The 13230-nt window shown below is 49.5% G+C and overlaps 1 pseudogene across 1 annotated transcript; it reads left to right on the forward strand.

Moving 5' to 3' along the window:
- The first annotated feature begins 9871 nt into the window (after nt 1–9871).
- LOC311593244 (large ribosomal subunit protein eL36-like) lies at nt 9872–10196 on the forward strand (annotated as a pseudogene). Its single transcript has one exon. The product of its transcript is annotated as a large ribosomal subunit protein eL36-like (transcript).
- Nucleotides 10197–13230: the final 3034 nt, after the last annotated feature.

Here is a 13230-nt window from a genome sequence, read left to right on the forward strand (position 1 = left end):
TTATTTTATAAGGAAATGAAAAATATGGTAAAAATATGATGTTGGTTCTATGTGTGTGTGTGCGTGTGCGCACATGCACTCATGTCTGTGTGATCTGTTTGTGTGTGTATGCATATATGTCTGTATATGTATGTATGATATGATCTGTCTCTGTGTGTGTGTTCATGTCTCTGTATGTGTCTGTGTGTATGTCTACATGTGTGTTTATGTTTTATATATGTAGGTTTAATCTATGTGTGCGTGTCTCTGTGTATGTCTGAATGCTCTGTCTCTCTCTCTCTGTCTGTGTGTATCTCTTCATGTGTGTTTGTATGTATGTGTGTCTCTCTGTGTATGTGCATATGTCTGTATATACATATTCATATATACATATGTGTGGTCTATGTGTATGTTGTTCTGTGTGTATGTATTATCTGCCTCTGTCTGTGTGTATGTCTGCATGTATGTGTATTTGTATGTCTGCATGCATGTGTATTTGTTTATATATGTCTGTGTGTGAATCTGTATGTGTGTGTCTCTGTGTGTATGAATATATGTCTATATATATGTGTATGTCTGCATGTATATATGTTTATATGATCTGTCTCTCTTTTTCTGTGTCTATGTATATGTCTGCATGTTTGTGTATGTCTGTATTTGTCTGTGTGATTTGTCTTGTGTGTGTCTGTATGTGTGTGTGCCTGTGTGTGTATTTGTACATACATGTGTGTGGGCACACAAGCCTCTGTATACATTCATAGGCATGGGGAACATGCCAGGTGTCCTGGTCAATCACTCTTCCATCTTATTCCCTTGATGGAGTGTCTCTCACTGAACCCGAAGAGCCAGCAGGCCCTACTGATCCTCCTGTCCCTGCCCCACAGCCCTGGGACCATAGGCACGGAACCTATATTCTAAACCAACCTTGCCCAGCTTTCTTATGTGGGTGTCAAGGTTTGAACACAGCATACACTCTTAACCACTAAGCCATCACCCCAGCTCCTGATGTTGGCTCTTATGTGAGCAAAGCTTAGGAAAGAATATTTGAATTCCTTGTTACTCAAAGTGGGTTGCATGGAACAGCAGTATAGCACCATACAGCCACTTGTGAGGAAAGCAGATGAGAGAGAGAGAGAGAGAGAGAGAGAGAGAGAACACTTTCCCCACACCTACTCTGCAGTAACTGCATTTTAACAAGAGCCCAGGTGTCTTACGTACACATCAACACACACACAGTTTTAAAAACATCCGTCCTCAGGGAGAATGGACAGGCTAGAGAATGCAGCCCCTGGAGCCCTGCACCAACAGCTCCATCTGGCAGCACCAGTTCCTACCAGCTTAGCTGACTCCTGCCAAGGCTCTGAGATGCCAACTATGTCGGCCTGCACTTGATGTCCTATGAAGGAGAATGCCAACCTTGAGGTGAAAGATGGCAAAGCAATGGCCACCCTGCCCTCAGACACAGCCAAAGCCAGTGGGGTTTCAGCTAGCTCCTCTGTACTCCCACCATGACCCCTGTACCCAAACGCCACCCTTCAGCCTGTACCCTGTCCCTCACCTGCTGGGCAGTATGCAGCTGCGGAAACACAGCAGCCAGCACCATGGGCTGGAGCTGCCACTCCAAGCCAACCAGTAGAGGCAGGGCCCCTGCAAAATGTGGGCTTTGGGGCTCAAGGTGGAAGGGGGGGGGTATCACTCTCTCTTTCTGCCGGAGCCCAGAGCCCTGTTATCATTGACTTTAACCTGGTGGATGAAGATTTGCTGATGCCGTGTCCCTAAAGATTGAGGAACAAAGGCACTAATTCTGTTATAAATAAAAATAGAAAAAGTTGCCCCTCAAAGAGAACATAAGCCACAAGTCTTTAGGGCAATGAAGACAGTTTCAGACTTGGTCCCCGGGGGTGGGGGGTAAGGGGGTGGGGAAGCAGTTCATTCTGACTGTAAGATCCTCAGCTGGGTGTGGTGGGCACGCCTTTATTCCCAGCACTCAGGAGGCAGAGGAGCAAGGAGCAGTGTGTGTGAGAGGCCAGCCAGGGACTACATAATGAGACTCTGCCTGAAAACAAACAACAACAAAAACCAAAGGTAAGTCGAACCTACAAGACACCACTGCACACCAGCCAGCAGGAGATGACAGAAATGAGGCCGAAAGACAGTGCTGCAGAGGACAGAGGAACCAGCGCCTCCTGCTCTGCTGGGGACACCCCAAAACAGCAAACGCGTGACTCCCATGTGACCTGGCAGTTCCAGTCCTGAGATGTAAACCACAGTAAAAACACATCTACACACACACACACACACAGTGTGTACATAGACGTTTATAGGAATGCTACTTATAATAGTAAAAAAAAAGAAAAAGGGGGGGGGCACAAGCCACATGTCTATCAATGGATGAACAGTAGGCAAATACAGAATGCACACACAGGAGATAAAATATTACCTGCAAAAAGGGAATGAAGTGGCGACCCATGCTACAGCATTCTACTAGGGAAAAGAAGCCAGTCGCTAAGAACTGCACGTTGTAAGGTTGCGTTCATGTAAAATGTCCACAACAGGGAAAGCGATCAGTGTAGAGAGCATACCTGTGGTTGCCCAGCACGGAGGTGGGGCTGGGGGGAGGAAAGCCTGTGAGGCAAGAGCCAGGAGTGACTGCTAAAAGGCATGAGGGCCTTTGGGGATGATGAAAATATTCTAAAGCAACTATGGTGATAACAGCTTACAATATTGGAGGGTATTCTACAACTGTGTGTGTGTGGTGTGTGTGTGTGTGTGTATGTGTGTGTGTGTATGTGTGTGTGTATATGTGTGTGTGTATATGTGTGTGTGTGTGTGTGTGTGTGTGTGTGTGTGTGTGTGTGCAGGTACATTGCATATAGAGGCCAGATGCCTACCCCAGGTGTTATTTCTCTGGTACTTATCCACCTTACTCTTTGCGGCAGGGTCTCTCTCCCTCACCTGAAAGGCATAAATTAGCCCAGGTTGACTGGCCAGTGACTTTCCTGTTTCCTCCTCCCCAGTGCGGTGCTCACAGATGTGTGCCATCACATCTGGTCCCGGTGCTTATGCAATAAGCATATTGCCGGCTAAGCCATCTCCCCACCCAGCTCGCCACAATACTTAGTTACACATTTTAGACGTAGGGCGGTGTGGAACGGAGGCATAATAATGGCCCCTCAGAGATGGCCGTCTCCTCCGTCCCAGTCCTCACAACCAAGTTAGTTATCACAGTGAGAAGGAGGTTTTCGCGGGGGTGAGGGGGGTGGGGGGGGGCAGGGAGGTGGCGAGGGGGAGACCAGATGGCAATGCAATCCCAAGGGACCTTGAAAACAGAGGCAAGAACCAAAAAAAAGGAGGTATAACGTGGACTTGTGGGTACCACTGACGTCCCAGAAAGGAAGCTGTGAGCACGAGGCTCCCTCTCCGAGGTTGCCAAGGAGAGGAAAGTTGTTCTCAGGACTAGCCTCGGGAAAGGAGCTCAGCCCTGCCGGCACATTGATCTTAGCCTAGCAAGATGCGTCCCTCTTCTGAGATGCTAAGCTTGCGGTCATTTGCTGCTATAGCAGCAGCAGCAGCAGCAGCAGCAGCAGCAGAGAATCCATACATGTAATGTGTGACTTACATGAAAGTAAAGCCATTTAAAAATGGCTGTTGCCTTAGGCTGCAGAGGCAGAACATGAGCTCCAGCAGGAGTGAGGTGACTTGCCTTATAATCGAAGGCAGACGGGTGCCACATGTACTCTCCGTTATGTACTCTATGGCGAAAGTGGGAGGAGGCCTGGGGTGGGTTTGAAGGAAAGTGGTAACATGCTGGGTGAGGACTTCCAGGGGTAGGGAGTCTTCAACTGAGAGAGGACTGCTGTCTGGCAGTTCTTGTTGGTGGCTGTTGTGGGACCCAGACACAGGTTGTTTAGTGGGACACGGGGTATGTCATTCACAGATCCAAGGCTCAGCTTAAGATGAGCTTGCTTTTTTTCTTTAAAAAAAAAAAAAACCATTCTATTTGGGGGCTAGAGAGATGGCTCCGTGGTTAAGAGCACTTACCGCTCTTGGAGAGCACCCAGGTTCAATTCCCAGCATCCACATGGGGACTCACACCTATCTGTAACTCAGTGACGTCCTGTCTGGCCTCTGTGGGCATCAGGCTACACAGACATACACACAGGAAAAAAACACCCATGCACATAAAACAAAACAAATTCTTTAAAAAACATTTTATTTGCCCAGGCATGGTAGCTTTTAATCTTAGCACTCTGGAGGCAGAGGCAAGGCAGATCTCTGTGAGTTCAAAGCCAGCCTGGTCTACAAAGTGAGTCTGGGACAGCCAGTGCTATTACACAGAGAAGCCCAGTTTTAAAAAATATAGAGATAAAGATATAGATAGATGATAGATAGTAGATGATAGATAGATGATAGATAATTTTTTTCTTTTAGACAAAGCATGTGTCTACTTAGGAAATATAGATAAGCAAGAAAAAAGGAAGGCATGGGGCAGTCGATAGCTCACCAGATAAAGGTGCTTGCAGTCAAATCTGATCACCTAGCACACAGACCCAGGACCAACATGGTGGAATGAACGAATGGATTCCCCCAAGTGGTCATTTGACCTTTACACGTGTGTACTCACACACAATAAATTAATGAATGTAATACTACTACTACTACTAATTATTATTATTACTATTATTTTAATAATTTAAAAACTAAACAATCACTCAACGTTTTGGTGCAAGATTATGGATGCTTCTAGTGCCCTGCCCCACAGAAGGGAAAACTCAAGTCTGTCAATGTCATTGTCACATTCTCAAACGTGTCTCAGGACAGATGACCATGGGGTGCTTGCTGAACTGATGTGTGAGCTGTAGACACAGACATTTTTAATTCACAGCACCGGTGCCTTCCTAGCACACAGCCTCTCACCTGCTCCCCCACTACTAATCTCCCGGGAGCGTCTTTCCAGTTCAATAAATATACATTTTTATCCTGGATGTAATGGAGCTGGCCAGACTGCAAATAGAATTCGGGGGGGGGGGGAGCTGTGAACTCAAATGGGTGGGAAATTATATTCTTATTTTCACTTGCCTCAAACTGAAATTTCTCATTTCCTTCGATTTCAACATGGGCAGGCAAGCTAAGGAAGAACTGGTGTGAGCTACGGGCAGACTTCCCGCAATGCTGTTTGCACTCACCACTGCTATGAGAGGACACTGACTCTCACACCTGCAGCTAGATCTTGCTGGTGAATATGGTAATTAGGGAGGAAGTTGATTACCATATCGGGGCTTTTAAAGTGTGCACCTGTGCGTGCATGCGGGCATGCATGTGCTTATACGTGCTGTTTTTTTTATTAGCCCTTACAACACTTTGACAATTGTTCTCTGATGCTCTTCTTCACGGAAGCCTTAAGCATCTTATGTGTCTAAAACAATTATTCTGAGGAATAATCATGCTATTCTTCACAGCAAAAAATTAAGAATCCATGATCTAGCCTGATCTGCTGGTACACACCTGTGATCTTAGCACTTGGGAGGCAGAGGTAGAGGATCACCCCAAGTTCAAGGTTATTCTCAGCTAAGGTTTTAAGATAGATGTGGACTACATAAGATGCTGTCTTTAAAAACAAAAACAAAAAAACCAATTCTTTGGGACTGGCAAGATGATTCATCAGATAAAGCGCTTGCTACGAGAGCCCGACGACCTGCGTTCAATCCCTGGAGCCCACATAAAAGGCAGAAGGAGAGAGTCAAGGCCACAAAATTGACCTCTGACCCCCACACACATGCTCCCAACCTCATCCACATGTACAATGCATGTATTTTTGGCAGGAAGGGTACAAGAGCAGTCACAAGCCTACCTGGGGGTAATAATCAGGAGGATGTGCGCTGGCCTCCACCCTTTCTTTATATTTTTAGCAGCTTATGCCATCACTTTCCTTTCTTGATCCCCTTGCAGCTGACTTGCAGCTGTGGTGGGCAGAAAGACCTGGAGAAAGTAGGAGCCATCGGTGCGGCTAGGGAAGATCCTGTCCCCAGAGGCATGCAACAGCCTAGCTGTACTGGAGGCACTTGTGTTTCCCTGGGGAGTACCTAGTGGCACAGGCCACCCACACAATGCACGGGGGGGCAATAAACAAGGGTGCTTCTTCTCCTGGACCTCATTGCCAGGACCTATATGTCCACACAGGGGACTCTGCTCCCTGCAGCGCTGGCTCCAGTTAGTCCACAGTGCTCCCTGCACTACTGAGGGCTAATTGCCTCTAAGAGCCTGGGCTCACTGGAGGGGAAAATGCAAGGCGGCCTGACCTTTGCTGGGCTCAGCCAGCCAATGGCTTCCCACCCACCCACCCCGCCTCTTCTTCTCCCTGGCTTGACTGCTAATGGATGGGGGAGGCACGGCTATGGTGACTCACCCAGTGCCAGCAAGGCACGGGCTTCTGGGAGTTTGCACCAACGCAGGCCATTGGGCACTCCCAAGTGTACGAGAGGCCAGAGCTTGAGAAAAGGGGCTGGAAACATCTAGGGGAAGTTAGGGTGCTAATGGGAGCTGGACTCCCCACCCAGCACCTGAGCTCAGAGTAGGGGGGAGAGTAGGTCTCACACAGCTGTCCGGTGTGTGTCAAGAAATAGAACAAATATTTCCCCTAGCAGACATAGAGACCCTGCAGACTGTGAGAGAAAGAGGGAGCCCCCCTGAATCTATCTATTCACCTGAGGCTTGAAAGCAGGCGATTTAAACCACTGGTAATGTACACGCAAGTAAAGATTCATCTAGCAATACACCTGAGAGTGTGCGTGTTGGGGGAGGGGGGAGAAGGACTGCTCAGTGGCTAGGAGCACTTGCTGAGCAGACATGAAGATTTGAGTTTGGTTTTTTGTTTGTTTGTTTGTTTGTTTGAGACAGGGTTTCTCTGTGTAGCCTTGGCTATGCTGTACTCGCTTTGTAGACCAGGCTGGCCTCGAACTCACAGCGATCTGCCTGCCTCTGCCTCCCGAAGGCTGGGATTAAAGGCATGTGCCACCACACCTGGCGGTAGACCTGAGTTTGGATCCCCAGCACCTGTGGATAAAACCACTTGGACTTTTACAGGCAGGTGTGACCGGAACTGTGCGGGACAGCACCTTTGGGTGTCTTTCCAAAGCATTCCTGATTATTCCACTCAGGAGAATGCTTTTACAGAACCATCGTGTCTTTTTCTTTTGTTGTTGTTGTTGTTGTCACATAATATTCCAGTGTGTGGATAGGTAGCCGGTTATTTACCTCTGTGCTGTTCAAAACATTTGAAGGGCACACATCATTTCTCTTGAGTCAGCCTGTTAGTATTGGGGTTGGTGGAACTCAAGACAAGTTCAATGTTAACGTCAGAGCCCGACACTGGGGCCCCAGCGTGCTTGCTAGATAAAGTACCTACGGATCCTCAGACTAGACAGGGGACATGAGGCTGGGGGCCTGGAGCCCCACGGATCCTCGGACTAGACAGGGGACATGAGGCTGGGGGCCTGGAGCCCCTTGGTTAACAGTCCCCAGAGTCTGAATGACAAGTTCCTCCAGAAACAGCAGACCCCAAATCAGGCTCTGACAACTCCCCACCTGACAACTGAGGCTGTGACAGAGGACACAGGGTGGGGACACGGTCCTCCTCTAAGGGAGAAAATGATGAAAGAAGAAAGAAAGGAAGGAAAAAAAAAAACCGAGGCAGGCGATGCGAAAGCAGAGAAAATTGCCAGATACAGTGAAATATTAATTCACTTGAAGTCAGCCATTCCCCTCTGTTCCCCATGTCCCTTGGTCCCCAGCAAATTTTCAAATTAAAGTGCTGAAGGGTCCTTCTCTCTCCTCACCCCCAGGTGGCCACAATTGGCTGAGAGAGAGCACTGTGGACAGAATAGAATCCGAACCAGCGCACTCATGTCACCCCAGCCCCAGACAGGCCCCTACCCCAGCCTGGCAGGGAGGGTGACATCCCCTAGCTTGAGGCAGGCTTGACCCTGGCAGGGCAGCAAGGAGGAGGCAGGTTAATGAGATTTGGATGAACCTGCCGGCTCCATTTTGTGAGGGAGAAGGCTCAGAGTGCGGCTAATTAAAGGGAGCTGACCTGTGAAATGAGCCTGAGGATGGGTGGTGGGCCAGGGAGGCTGGCCAGGGAGGATGGCCCTTCAGCTTTGTTCTCCCTAGGAGGGAGATGGGGCCCAGAGACTAGGAGAGGTTTGCCTGAGGACACTCAGCCCCACCCACTGGAGCTGGATGCAGAAGATGGAGGTGGGGGGAAAAAAAACATCCAAGAAAAGAGGAGATGGATGAAGAGGCAGAGGGAGGGACGTGGAGAGGTAGCCCGGTTTAACAAGAGCTTGTCTTGCAAGCGTGAGGACCTGAGTTGTATTCCCGCCACACAAATAACGCTAAGCACTCAGGGAAGGCTTCTACCAGGCGGCAGGACCCAGGGATGGACAGCAAATGGCTTATCCAACGGCATTAAGCTGGCCAGGTATATCTGACCTCACGCTTACAGCAGCACCTCCCAGGTGCTGAGGGAGAGGCTAGCTGGCACACACTGCCGTGAGGAAAATACATATAATACTTCTTTCCCAGTACAAATTGAAAGCAGCAGCTGGGCGTAGTGGCACATGCTTTTAATCCCAGCACTCGGAAGGCAGAAGCAGGCGGATTGCTGTGAGTTCGAGGCTAGCCTGGTCTACAAAGCAAGTACAGGACAGCCAAGGCTACACAGAGAAACCTTGTCTCAAAAAAAAACAACAACAAATAAACAAACAAACAAAAACCACAAAAAACAAAACAAAACAAAACAAAAAACCCAAAAGCAAATTGACAGCACCTCAGCTGCACCTGATAAACCCTGACGTGCCCAGCGCAGGCTCCAGGGCTTGGCATGAACTTGACAAATCACCCTAACACGTGCCTATAAATAAATATTGGATGTTCTGGATGTTCCAGAAATATTTGTCTGAGGAAGGAAGGCATGAAGAAATAGGGGAGCCCTCACGGGGGAGGAGCTATGTGTAACAGAACCTGCCTCAACCGTTTGTCGACTGACTTCTGAAGTAGTCTGATGGACTGACCCCCTAGACCCCGGGGCAGGAGTGCCGAAATGGGGCAGGTTTGGGCCAGCCAGTGCCAGGTTCAGACAGGGAGGGGGTCACTCACTCGGTTTGCAGCCTGTCTTCTCTGACCACGCCCACCTCCCCAGCCTAGCCCCTCCCTCTCCCTTCTCCTTTTCCTTTCTGAGATGAGACAGTGAAATGATTTTTCTACTTGAGCGGTTTTCAATTTAGATTAAGAAAAATGCAGGCTGCAGTCACTCAGCAAGAGCCCCAACAGCTTTGTCCCTTGGGGGACTGGGGGCTGCTCAGCCGTTGGCAGAGCACAGCTGGCTGCAGAGTTGGGGCGGGGCGGCTTTGGAAACAGTCATCACGGTCCTCTGCCTCCCCCCCCCCCGCCCCCGCCCCGACCCATCACCCGTGGCTTGGTTGCCTGCCTTTCTCACCAAAGGTCTAGGACTTGCAATGAGCAGCCAGATTCCGGTCATGAAGCTGTGTGACCTCAGGTAGACGGCAGGCCTCTCTGAAGCCGCCCGCTCCATCTAAAGAAAAAGTCCGTGATAAACTTTCTAAGCTGGTCCCCGCCTCCCACCGGATCAGGGGGCCTCTCCCAGCCCCACAGCCTGTGGAAGAATGAACAGCAGTGTGGGCAGGAAGAGGCTGGCTGGGTACAGGCAAGTAGGCAGAGCCTCAAAGTCCACCAGGGTCAGGGCAGAAAGGGGGACGGGACGGGTGTGCTGAGAGGGAAGGAGGTCTATCTAGCATATGAAGACATGGAAATCTCCAGGGTGACCCTCGAGGGGCTGGAGGTCAACTGAGACCCAAGTCCAGGTTATCCATATATGTCGGGGGAGGGGAGGAAGGCGGCCGTGGGTCTCAACAAGGGCCACGAAGTGACGAAGAAAGTCAGCAAGCTGAGGCACAGCCGGCGCCTCAGGCGCCTCACCAAGCACACCAAGTTCGTGCTGGACGTGATCAGGGAGGTGTGCGGCTTCGCGCCCTATGAGTGGCGCACCATGGAGCTGCTCAAGGTGTCCAAGGACAAGCGCGAGCGTTCAAGTTCATCAAAAAAAAAGGGTGGGCACGCACATCCGGGCCAAGAGGAAGCGGGAGGAGCTTAGCAACGTGCTGGCAGCCATGAGGAAGGCAGCGGCCAAGAAGGACTGACGCCCCCTCCCCCAATAAACATTTGTGCATTAAAAAAAGAAAGAAAAAGGAAGGAAGGAAGGAAGGAAGGAAGGAAGGAAGGAAGGAAGGAAGGAAGAAAGAAAGAAAGAAAGAAAGAAAGAAAGAAAGAAAACGAATTGTTTGCCTCAAATGTCCTCTTGAAGCTGAGTGTGCTTGTGATCTCAGCACTTACGAAGCTGAGGTAGAAGGCTCTCAAGTTTGAGGCCAGCCTGGGCTACACAGGGAGATACTCACACATAGACACACCGTCATGATGTAGATCCTTGTATGTTCGTTTTTGGTTTTGTTTTGTATTTCAAGACAGGGTTGCTCTAGGTAGCCTTGGCTGTCCTCGACTCATTTTGTAGACCAGGCTGGCCTCGAACTCACAGCGATCTGCCTGCCTCTACCTCCCGAGTGCTGGGATTAAAGGGGTGTGCCACCATTCCCGGCTCATGTACGTTCTTCCTACAACGCTTCCAAGTCCAGGTGTGCTGTGGGTCACCTGCCACCAGCCATGGAGCAACCCGCCAAGTCCCTCTCTGTCAGATGACAGTTCCAGCTGCCAGCTAGACCCCAGCCATTCCCAATGGATTTCTTTATTTTTACTCTTTTGTGAGTCCATGAGCTGCTCAGAGGAGGCTCTGTGTCGTCCAGTGCCCCTCATTTCCAAGTCCCTGTAGGAACCTGCAAACAGCAGGTGCTCAATAGTGAATGAGTGAGGAGCGGGTGGCCAGCCAGAGGCCCCTGACTACTGCCCTCCACGGGCTGCTTTCCCAAGTGGCCCTATCATTATTGTGTTAGGGTCTGGCTGCAATTAGCAAATGCTCCTTAAATGCTCAGTGCATTTTTAAAAAAAGATTTTATTTATTTACTTTATGTATATGAGTGCTCTATCTGCATGTACACCTATCCCCCCAGAAGAAGGCTTTAGAGGGTATAGATGGTTGTGAGCCACCATGTGGTTGCTGAGACTTGAACTCAAGACCTCTGGAAGAGCAGATGGTGCTCTTAACCACTGAGCCATCTCTTCAGGCCCCTCTCAGTGCATTTTTATTCTCTACAGCCTCTCCCGGCATCCGATCCATGGCTTCAGGCTCATGTGGGGCCTGTGGGGAACAGAAACTTTTCATTTTGAAGTAATTTCAAACTGTATTTTAAAAAAGTTGCATAGAGCTACACCCCAAAGGCCACTTCGAGGTGCCAGCCTTGCCTGTTTCACCCTGTTCTTCCCTAAGTGCTTACAGATGCCTGCCTCTCTAACATAGATGAAAACACATATTACTATTTTAAAAAGGACCAGTGGCCAGTGAGATGGCTCAGCAGATAAAAAATGAGGCTGCCAAGCCTGCTGACCTGAGTTTGATCCCTGAGTCCCCATGGTGGAAAGAGAACAGACTCTTGCAAGTTGCTCTTTGACTTCCACACATATGCTCTCTCTCTCTCTCTCTCTCTCTCTCTCTCTCTCTCTCTCTCTCTCTCTCTCTCTCTCTGCCTCTGCCTTTCCTAGATTGATTGATTGATTAATTAATTAAAAATTTTAAAAAGTACTTGAGGGCCTGGGGCATGGCTTAGTGATAGAACAGTTACCTGGAATGTCAGTTTTAAATCCAATCCCAGAAGCTACTGCAAAAAGAAAAAGAAAAAGAAAAAAAGGAAGGAAATAGGGCTAAAGGGGGCAGCTGTGTGGCCTAATGAAATAGGGTTGGGATGTAGCTCGGTTGTTGGAGTGCTTGCTCAGCATGCGTGAGGCCCTGGGCCAGTTCTGCATAAACCAGATGTGGCAATGCGTGCCTGTAATTTCAGTTCTCAGGAGGTGGAGGCAGGAGGATCAGACGTTCAAGGTTATCCTTTGCTACATATCAAGTTCAGATTAGCCTGGGCTACCAGAGACCCTGGTTAAAAAGAAGAGAAGAGATAAGAAAGGGAGAGAGAAGAAGAGGAGAAGAAGGAGAAGGAGGAAAGAAGAAAGGGAGGGAGGATCGGACGGAGGGACAGAGGGGACAGCAAATCTTTGGGCTCCTCTAGGCACCTCCCTGCAGAGGTTGCTTTTCCCACCATGTGGCTCTCTCACTTGCTTTGGCTCCTGAGACACTATCAGAACTCCGGCCCTGTTTGGTGAGAAGCTGTTGGCTTCACACTGTGTTTTTCTTTTGCCTTGGGACCTCTGCTGTCCAGCCCAGGGTGGTCCCAGCACAGTTCAGAGGACAGGATGGCATCGGAGCGAGGCAGGGTCTCTCCACACAGATGGTCAGGATAGGAAGCAGCAAACTCTGCTGGTCTGGAGGAAGGGACACTCAGACGCAAAAGCATTTGTGGGGTACCAACAGATACACAGAGATTTGAAAAGCCAGGCATTAGCCACAATAACCCAACAAGGTGTGGCTGCATAGCCCCATTTGATGAGGCGGAACAGGCTCTACAGGCTAAGGTGCTTGTCCAAGGCTTCTTGCTTAGGGAAAGGGCAGAGGTGATTCTGCAGGCTCCTGTCAGAGATGACTTCACCAGACAGAGCTCCTTCTGTTGCTCCTCCTCCTCCTGACAACCCCATTCCTGAAAGTTTTTTTCTCAGCTGAATGCCAGCTGGCTCCGTGAAGGAGTGAGCTGCAAACTGGAGGTGTTACCTGCTAATGAAGGTGCCGGCAGTAACGAAGGCATTAGCTAATATGGATTAACACCTCTCCAGGTGTTGGCATATTAATAAGGGATTGCAGGAAGGGCCCAAACCACTTAGGGGGCCAGAGGAACAGAACTTCAAAGGCAGCAGAGTGTGTTGGTCTACAATCCCCTCTGCCACATGGTGAGGCAGGCCCGAGCTCAGACAACAGCGAGCGTGTTGTAGACACACAGTGAGCACGTTGCGGGCACGAAGGCACACATTGTAGGCTCACAAGGCTCGGTGTTGGCCAAGCTCTCCCTCATCCATCATCTCTCCCTCAGCCTTCAGGTCACCCAGCAAGGTGAGATTCCCTGTCTCCATTGTTCTGATGGGAGCTGAGGCTTAGGTTAGAGGGATAGCTTAGTCATCAAGGTC

This window comes from Acomys minous, assembly GCF_964271855.1.
Source record: "Acomys minous genome assembly, chromosome: 3".
NCBI lineage: Eukaryota > Metazoa > Chordata > Mammalia > Rodentia > Muridae > Acomys > Acomys minous.